This window comes from Pygoscelis adeliae, unplaced genomic scaffold, assembly GCF_000699105.1.
Source record: "Pygoscelis adeliae isolate BGI_AS28 unplaced genomic scaffold, ASM69910v1 Scaffold94, whole genome shotgun sequence".
Taxonomy (NCBI): domain Eukaryota; kingdom Metazoa; phylum Chordata; class Aves; order Sphenisciformes; family Spheniscidae; genus Pygoscelis; species Pygoscelis adeliae.
In genome coordinates, this window is record NW_008824547.1 from 792,179 (window position 1) to 801,696 (window position 9,518).

Consider the following 9,518-nt stretch of genomic DNA (forward strand, 5'->3'; position numbering starts at 1 on the left):
AATAGCTCAACCCATAGGAGGATTGAACTGGTTAGGAGCTGATGAATATCTTCGTTGTCCGTCCCCTTGTTTTGAAGGAGCAGGCCATGCTGCTTTTGACAAGCTATGAGCACCTCTAACCTTCAGGGAAAGCTTAGTTGTCTACTTAGGCCCAGGGCTGGCACTGGTTGAATGGCATCATGTAGCTGGAAGAGGATAAGAGGATCCGAGCCACTGGTTTCTGTAACTCAAGGTGACTGTGCAGCATTCCCCCTCCACTCACCCGCAGTGCAAGTGCTCTGTGTCCCGCCTAGTGAAGTCATTAGGAGGAACCTGCCAAAACCTCCACATAACTCTTACGTCTGCTCCGTGCCCATGAGCTTGGACTGAATCATCTCCCACTGCAGGTCCTGACAGAAAGTCACTGTGATTCAAGAGATCCCAGGAACAAGGCAGCTGGGCCTGCCGGCTGGGGAGAGCTGCCAGACAAGGGAGGCTTTCTTCTTGCCACCATGCTGCTGATCCTAGTCTGCTCACAAGCAGGTATGGCCTAGAGCAAACAGGGCATCTCAGACGTGCTCTTAGGCTTAGGAAGGGGAATCTTAGGCTTAGGAAGGGGAAACAAATGAATAGAAACAGGGAGAAAAGGATGAGAATAGGGATGGAGGGAGGAAAGCCATTTTGGCCAGACAGGCTATACAGCCACCTATGCAAAAGCCTCCTCCCATCATCCCTGTCACACAAAAGAGACTCCAGTGCTCACCAGAATACCGGTGAAAGGTACACAGAGCAGCAAGCAGAGGTTGGAAAGCTTTGTTAAATGCACTGATGGGCAGTGCCCAACACAAATGTTGTCTTTTCTGCTTCAGAAGATAATGCGCAATGTTGGGAGAGCAGTGCTACACCTCAGCCTGTGTGGTGGTGGAGCATCCTGGGGAGGAGCGTGCCTGCGTTTGTTGGAATAAGGAAGTATCTGAGCATGGTAGACACTGTGGATATTTTAGAGGGCCATGGTCATCACCAGGAGGCACCTACTGTTGCATCTGGTCAAAGGATGAGCCAAGATGAAACTGTGGTGGCCAGAAGTGCATGGCTTCGTCTCCCCTGTGACATGAGTGGGTAAAGGGGAAAAGGAGGCTGTTAGCCAGCCTGCACCTCATAAACATGATTATTTTGTTATGTCTTTAGCAGAGTAGGCAGCAAGACTAATGATTAGTCCTTTGAAGTTCCTAGCCCTCTCCCCACACCAGTGCCTTATGCTTGTGGCTGCTTGAGGCCAAACGCTGTCTCTGCGTGTGCAAGGAACTGTCATGAGCTAGTTAGAACTGGCAGCTAATGCTTGATTTTACGTTACAACCCATTTTTTCCCCCATGCCGACTATACATGTCTCTTCGTGCCTGGGCTGTGTCATTTCCGTTTATTTCCACTTATTACATCCCTCTTTGGCTGGACTCGCTTCCTCACCGCCTGCTGAGCACACGTGAAATTTTGGTTGTGCCCAGAGCTGTGCAGACTTGTAGCGCTGCGTTTCTGAGTGCTCGCTCCTCTCTGTGCCAGCCAGGCTGGTCCCAGATGAAGAGACGGCGCGGGCTGAGCGAGTGTTGAGTGGCACCAAGCCAACCGGGTGGTGAAGCCGACAGCTTGCTGCTGCTCTCATAGTAGGTGTGGCATGATTAACAACAAAGGTCCAAGAATAAATGAGTAATCTCCCTTTCAGTCCCAGCTCTTTTGCCTTTCATTATTTAAAAAAAAAAAATCCCTTTGTGCTCCATCGCTGAGCTCCTGAAGGCCACTAAATGGCCCTTTGCACTCGATTGCCACCATATATCCCTCTCATCAGTGTGGCTCCAACTGATCATAGAGCCTCCCTGTGCTCATGAGCATTGTGCCTAAGGCAGCTGGGATGTTCTGAGGTGTCACCAGACATGAGCACAGCAAATGGGGTACCTTTCCCCATCTTCCAGAGGGTGGATGTGGCTTGTCCTGAGATGGACAGGAAGCCTGAGGTAGAGGTTGGTGCTTAATTCAAATCCCTTAAGCCCTAGTTGAGGGCTTGTAAACTTCTGATCACCCTTTCTCACCCGATCTGGAAAAGCAGCGAAGCACGAAGCACGTGTCCAACGTTAAGCATGTGAATAGCTTTGTTGTTGATTTGCAAAGCCTGCTGACCACCAGATATCTGAAAATCACTCCTTTTAAGGTGTCCCAACTTAAGAATACAAAAATAAAAGAACTTAGTCCATTTAAATCATTTGGCAAGTCATTTAAATCTTCCAGGAGCAAGGGCCAAGCTGTACAGCTCTTGTTAAAAGAAAGTGCTGTAGAAGTGCAAGGATATACATCCTTCATAAAAAAACCCCCACCATTTTCAGATTGCTATGTTTGACAAGATTTTATATATCTTTCCCTTCCCCATTGATGTGTTGGAGATAACTAATAAGCTTGTAAGGCTGATTATAATAGATCCAAAAATAAGACTCGGAGAAATTCCCCGCAGCCCATATCCGACAGGTCTTGTCACTTGGATGCATTTGTAAAAAGCTGGTTTGTCTCTCCTTGACAGATGCTTTGATGAGCTAATCATCTCATTTCCGTGAACTGCACATCTGTAAAAACAAAAGGGGGTGAGACTCGAACAAGTGACTAAGCCCTGTTCTTGTTTGCATTGTTTCATTACTATTACTCAAGTGGAGCTGGTATTACTTGAGTGGAGCTTGTATTCCTCCCGTGGAGCCTGCCATGCCCCACACCGGCTGACAGGTGACATGCACACGTGCTATTTCAAGCAGATGACTTCTGTCTGAAGTCCTGTTCACCAAAAAGGTGATGGGAGGCTTTTTCCCTGTGCCACTGATGGTCTCTGATACCCCAGGAGCAACCAGCCTTGGCTCAGCTGGCCACTCATCTCATTAATATGTTGCTCTGGCTTAGGAGGCAGATAGGAAGGGCAAAGTCAGGGAGTTGGCAGTGATGCAGAGGTTGCCGGGAGCGACAGATGCTTTTCTCTATTTTCTGCACCAGTGGTCATCTCCACTGTTGGATCTTCACACAGGCCACAAGCAGCAAAAGGTCCTCATTGTGTTTCCCACATGTGGAGCAAGTGCTAGCCAGTGGACAGGGGTCAAGAGCCTGCCAAAACTTTTCTGCCAGGGCCATCAATTTTGTGGGGTCACCTGCTCCAGGAGGTGGTAGCTCTCTCATGCATATTAGGTTGGGCAGTAGCTGGATGCTAAATAAATGGTTTCCTGCCTTTGTTATTGCTAAGCCATAGTTTCCCATTATGTTTTCAGTGTTGTGCTCAGCAGCCAGTGAGGTACAAAGATGAGCAACCTCTTTGGGATTTTCTATACATTTTCTGTACTTTTTCTTTATGTTGTGGAAGCCGAAGTGCCTGGGATTCCCAGTTCCCATGGACTGCAAAGGAACTAAGGGCAGTTCAGTGGCTCGATCCTGATGCTGGAAGCCCTGACATCCATCCTCTGCATCAAGCCCTCCAGCCCATGTATTCATTCTGGAGAAGGGTCCCAACAAAGAAATTTAGTGTGATTTAACTAATCTGCCTTCGCTTTCCACCACTAGTTAATTTAGACGGAATTTGCTGCATGTTCCTTAGAGGGCAGTTACCTTTTAGTGTATTTTTCCCTTGCTTTCCTGGTTTTCCTCCTTAACTTTGTGGTCCTGGGTTTCATTCCCTTGTTTTGGTGTTTTCTGGATTAACTTTGTAGCAAGCTAAATTGCAACTATATCAACGAGGAAGAAAAACCCCACCTGTATGATTATTTTCATCAAGAAGTTTGTTTGTCTATCTTTTGTTTAGGTTTTTGTGGAGTAGAGCTCTGATGGAGGAAAAGCAGATAAAATGATCCTTGAGTGCAGGGAGGAATATGCCCAGCTACTGAGATGGGCAGGAGCGTTAAATATGGGTTGGGTTGTAAATCCTCAGAAGTTTGTTTCCTTTTTTCAGTTAAAACTTGAATTTAGGAGAATGACACGTTGTGTGTCCCCTGCCTCTGCCTGTCCAGAGCCATTTATTTCAAAGCGAGAAGGTTTTTGCTCTGAAGTGGAAGTTTAAAGGGAAATTATCAGGTACTTTCTAAACCAGTTTTGCATCTTTGTTACTGTTTTATCTGTAGTAATTTGAAATGCTGGGGGTGGAATGTTTTTTGGTGCAATGCCAGCAGAAAAATAAAGCCCAGCTTTAACCCTTGGGGTCCTCTTGTCATGGTTTTGTACCTTAGGATCATGTTCTGTGGACAGTAAAACTTCTTTACGCTTCTCTGGCAAATGTGAAGGGAACTCAAAAGTGTATATGTGTTTGCCTGATGGTGGACACAGAGCTCTGTGGATGCTCATTTTTGCAGGGCCAGGGTCAGTGTGAAGGGGGAGTGTGCTGGCAGAAGTCAATGGGGTGCAGCATGCGGGTTGTGGCCGTTCTCCCCCTGCTCTGTCTTTGCAGATTGCTGTGGTGCGATCTTTGCACAACTCTTTGGGCTGTGTTTTCCTTTGATGAGAGTTGTGGCAAGCAGAGGAGCTCCCTCTGCCCTTACCGAGGTGTCTCCTGAGTCAGAGTTGCAGGCTGGAAATTCGGCATTTATGCATTAGCCAGAGTTTCTCGGAAGGGGGGTGCTGGTACAGGGCTCTCTCAGTCCAGAAATGGGGGTGCACAAAAATGAGTTGCACTGTCACTGAGGAGGTGAGGCTCCTGCCTCTATGTTCAGGGATCGGCACTGGAACATGGCTTAGTGATTGCTTTTTCTATGCAAGTAGTTCCTGGTTTGTTTGGGTTTTTTTTCCTTTTTTTCTTCCTTTTTTTAGTTAAATGTATCAACACCAGTGCATGGAAACTGCGCTGTGGGCTAATGTTGCTGCCAAGCAAGGGTTAAATTGTGGCCATTCCCCTCTTCCATTTCCTTACTAACAGCTTTCAGACCTTGGCATCTATCAAAATAGATGCTGGAGCCAAAAACTAACAAAGGTGGAAATGATCCCTGCGGGGCAGGCTGCTGTTTCCTGTAATCTGATCTCAGGCCAAGCAGATAGGGCTCCAGCTGCAGCCCCAGCTTGTGCCGGAGATGTTTACAAGGAGCTGCCACGGTACCCAAGGCTGGAGCAGCCCAAGGAAGTGTCTGTGCAACCTGAAAACAAAACCAAAACAGGCATGGACAGATGTCATAGCTAAAAGTGTGGGTTTGGACAGAATATGCATAAAAAGATGTTATGGGTAGGGGCTATAAGGGTGACCTGGCCCCTGGGAGCCAGCTTTAGCTTACAGAGGAGTGGGGGGGGGAAAGGCAACTGTTTTAAATAAAACATCTTGGCCACCCCATGTGGTGGACAACGAAGAAAACAGATGCTTTGCGTTCCCGGACCTCCAGTCAAATGCAGTCGCCTCCTTCCTTTTTCCTGATCCAAAACCCACCAACAGTCACAATGGCCAATGGTTCAGTAGGGGTTGAACAGGGACCTTGGTTGGGCTGTAGTTCTTCTGTTGGTTATATGGTTGTGTGGAAACATGGTGGCTTTAAATGCCAGTCCGGTGGTGCCCCTTGGTAGAGGTGTGGCGTGGCGGTGGGAGGAAAAGGCAGCAGTAGCAGGACTTTACTGCTCACCAGCAGCTCCAGCATGGCTGAGCCCTGGCATAGATTGATGGCAGCTTATTCTGGACATGGTGGGGTGTTGGGGTGGCATCATCGGTGCCTCCTGGCTGCTTGTTCTCTACCCTGTGCCCCTTTTCTGCTGAGAGACAAAACTCTGGAGGAACAAGAGTTTGGTGGAGCTACATCTGAGTTGCAGAAGTGCACAGAAAGGCAGTTACATCCAATCCTTGAGGCGTGTGATGAGGGAATGCTGGACTCTGGAATCCTATTTGAGGACAGTGGAAGCTACACTGGAAGCCCAGCATGTTGGGAAACAGGCCGTAAATGAAACGGGTGTGTGATTTCATAAGGCACATTGAGGCTTGTGGAGGAAGCTTACCTAAGTCAATTAGCAATATACGTGTGCCTTGGTGTGCGTGAATCCAACCAGCAGCGTTGAGGCTTTTAAAGCCAAATCTGATACAGTTTTGAGCGCTCCTGGAAATAGGAGGGTATGCAGGTCTGCTTTGAAAGTGCTCCGTGCTGGAATATTAACTCAATTCTGAAAGGGTTGTCAAAACAGGTAGCTCCACCAGTAGAAATGGTGGTGAAGTTACACCAATTATATTGGTGAAGAATAGTGTATAGACATCCATTAGATTTTAAATCAGGCTCATTTTGACTTCTTTAAAGTTGATTAAGAAAAGGTTGGTGTTGAACCACAATAAACCACTCTCAGCTAAAGGAAGCAATACAAATTAATCAAGTAGGTAATAAGCTCGATCTAGAACACCCAGGTTGCGTCTCTGCCCGTCCAGTTTTCTATTAAGTTTCCTTTTGCATTTCAGACTTTCTCTCTATTATTTTCTCTGTGCCTATGAAGTCATTTTAGATACCTGTTCTTTAGTGGGTTTTTTTCTGTGGACATTTACTGGAAATAGCATTTAACCTCTTTCCCCCTAAAGCTTGTGTTCAAATCCTTCTCCATGCAGAGGGGGAAACAAGTGCATTTCTTCTTCACTCTCATCACAGATCTGTACCACAGGGCGCGCTCTGCTTGAGACTGCTTGGGAAGTACTGGAGGTTAGAAATCCAACGTCTGTGCATTCAGGTTTTTGCATTGTGAGAAGAAAAGCAGAGTGCTCCAATGTTCAGAGCACCTGAAGGGCAGGTATAAGATGCTGGCGTCCTTGCATCTGCGATGGGTTTGGTATGTGACCTAAGTTTACTTACTGCTCTTGCCCTAATGCAGTTAAGACCTCCCTGAGTTTGAAAAGTGCTTTGAGATCTTGAGATGGTCAGGTCTTTCTAGAAAGACAAAGTATTGCTATATTCACCTTTTCTTTCAAACCTTTTATTATAACTGCCTTCTGCGAGCACCAAATTCACAGGAAAAATGTATAAAGAATTAAAAAGTCATTGCCGTCTGCCTCCATTCCCCCACTGATTGCTGAAGTTTCTCAATTTTGTACTCAGTTTCCATTGCTTGGACACATACATCATGCCAATAGGATCCATAAATATTCTTAATCCCACTTTGCTGGCAATTTTCTCTTGCTTTAATCTGAATGCAAATAGGATCCCAATTCATATAAGAAGCCACTGTTCTGCCTGGCTGCATTGGTAGTAATGCCGCCCCTGAAATGATGCACCCTACGGTCATATTTTGAATTTAAAACCACATTTTCTTCGTGTTTACATGACCTCTAGACTTTGAAATCCTTCAAGTCCTTCAATCCCAAAATGTGCCTTCAATTTCTACCACTTACCAGGTGCTGGAGGAAATTCTGGAGGCTGTTCAGAACAACAGCCGCAAGGCAGAGACCGGGATGTACTGGAAACTCATCTGGCAATACCAAAAAAAGAAATCACTGCATTTTGGGAGGGTTTCTCGAGTGCTTACCAGCACAGTAGGCGTGGGGTGGTGGGCTGTCATCATTGTGACGGTTGAAGCAAGTGGGATCCGCCAGAATTAAGCTGCAGCTCAGAATTTTGAGAAGGGCTGTTGCCTCACTGCATTTTCCAAAGGTGTGTTCGGTGCGTGGCACCCTCATTAAACTTCATAACGTCACGCAGATCTGAAGCCGGTGATTTGCTTCTGGGACTACTGCCATGCCTTGGGGTGCCTGACGGGAGGATTATTTTTGTTCTTTGCAGAAGACACTGTTTTCCAAATGGATCATAAAAAGAAAAATGTGCTTGTAGGTGTTGAAAGAGCAAATGGTTTTGCATTTGATTGCGCTGTGCTTTTTCTAGTTTCTCTGCTGTTTGGAAGCAAATGGGGGTTTTCATCCCGATTTCGAATTCTGGGTCTTTGCGGACTGGCTCAGTCCAAGTAACTACAGTGAGGGCTGTGATTTTGAGGGGGAAGGCAACTGAAGCAGTGTACGGTGATTCAAAAGCAGACCTTCTGAGATACCGTCTGCTCCCTTAGCCAAGTTTTGCCTTTTATGTTTTCTTGGGTCTTTTCACTTCTGTTTTTGGTTCATAAGCATTCACGCCCTCATACACCCCCCGAGTGTTTCTGGAGCTCCGTTAGGGCAGCATCTGTGCCTGGTTTGAGGTCCATTTCATCCTTTCTTATGGAGGTCATGGTAACCCACACTGCAGTTTTCCATGAGGCAATCTGCAATACCGTGTCCTGCCCATGGTATTCTCGTTACACGCTCTTTCTTTAGTCTGTGTTACCAGGGACCCCTCCTGGACCCATCTGTGCTTGTCCTGGAGGTTGCTTCTGGGCAGCCTCCGTTGCATTTTTTTCCCATGTCTCTAGCTTTTTATCATGGGTTTCTCCAAGTCCTTCCTGAGCAGTCCCTGGTGCCTCCTTATATACCAATTTTGGAGGATTGCCCTTGCTTTTCTGCGCTATAATGTTGGATCCATTTGGCAACTTATTTGTTAGCAGCTCCCCAGGCCTACAGAGAGCCCCATCTCCTACACCAGCATGCTTCTCTTTAGCCACCATTTGACCACGCAGGTCTGTTGTGAAATCCTTTCCCTGACTCATCCTTTCGATCCTTTTAAACTGCCCATTCAAAAAGCATGTTGTAGGCTGGGATGAGGAACTGAGCCAGGCTTGAGCTGTGCTGGTGCCTTTCATCCAAGCATCTATGAAGCTTCCGGAGAGGAGAGTTCCCACCATGGCCCCATGTGGAGTGGGCCACGAGTTTGTGTCTTCTCTGGCTGCCAGGGGAAAGTCCTGAATTTACTGAACCAAAGAGGCCACTGCCTTCATGTGCTGGAAGGCAGTTTTGGGTGCGACAGTGTCTGGGGAAAGGCTGAGTCTGCTGGTCTTATCAGATATTTCCTGCTGGTGGTGCTTTGGCTATGGTGATATCTCCTTTTTTGTTCAGTACTTTCAAAAAGCTCCTTTTGTGAGGTCAGCAAAAACAATTTTTCGTAGGCATTTTTCATGCAGTGGGGGGAGAAGGAGCTGCTGGGGCTGCAAGCAAGGATGTCACCATCACAAGATGGGTCCTCGCTGGGTACCGTGGAGGCAGAGCTGGCACTCTGTGAACAGCCAGAAGGAAATCAATCAGTAACCACAGCTGATTCCTCTGGTGGCACAACCTCTGTCATTGGATGTGCAGGGTTATCAAATCTTACCTTCTGTTAAAACCACATTAAAATGGAAACAGCAGCTTCAGAGAATTTTGTCCCTCTGTCATTTCATTTACCAACTATCTGAGCTCTGGTTGCAGGGTCTGTCCCTTTGGAGCAACCTTCCTAGGTGGATGGATATTGTCTCTTTTCCCCATGAGTTCTTCATGGCACTGTTGGTCTCCTGACTTGAATTTTTTATGCAATTAAGGAAAGCAATATCATCGAACTGTCTGTGCAGGAAAGTGATTATCAGTGACAGCCTGAATGTATCACATTAGCAACTTCCCACGAGGCACTTGCTACCTCCACAGAAGGTATTTGCAGATAGTTTTTAGTTACCCCATGTCTTGCCCAAAGGG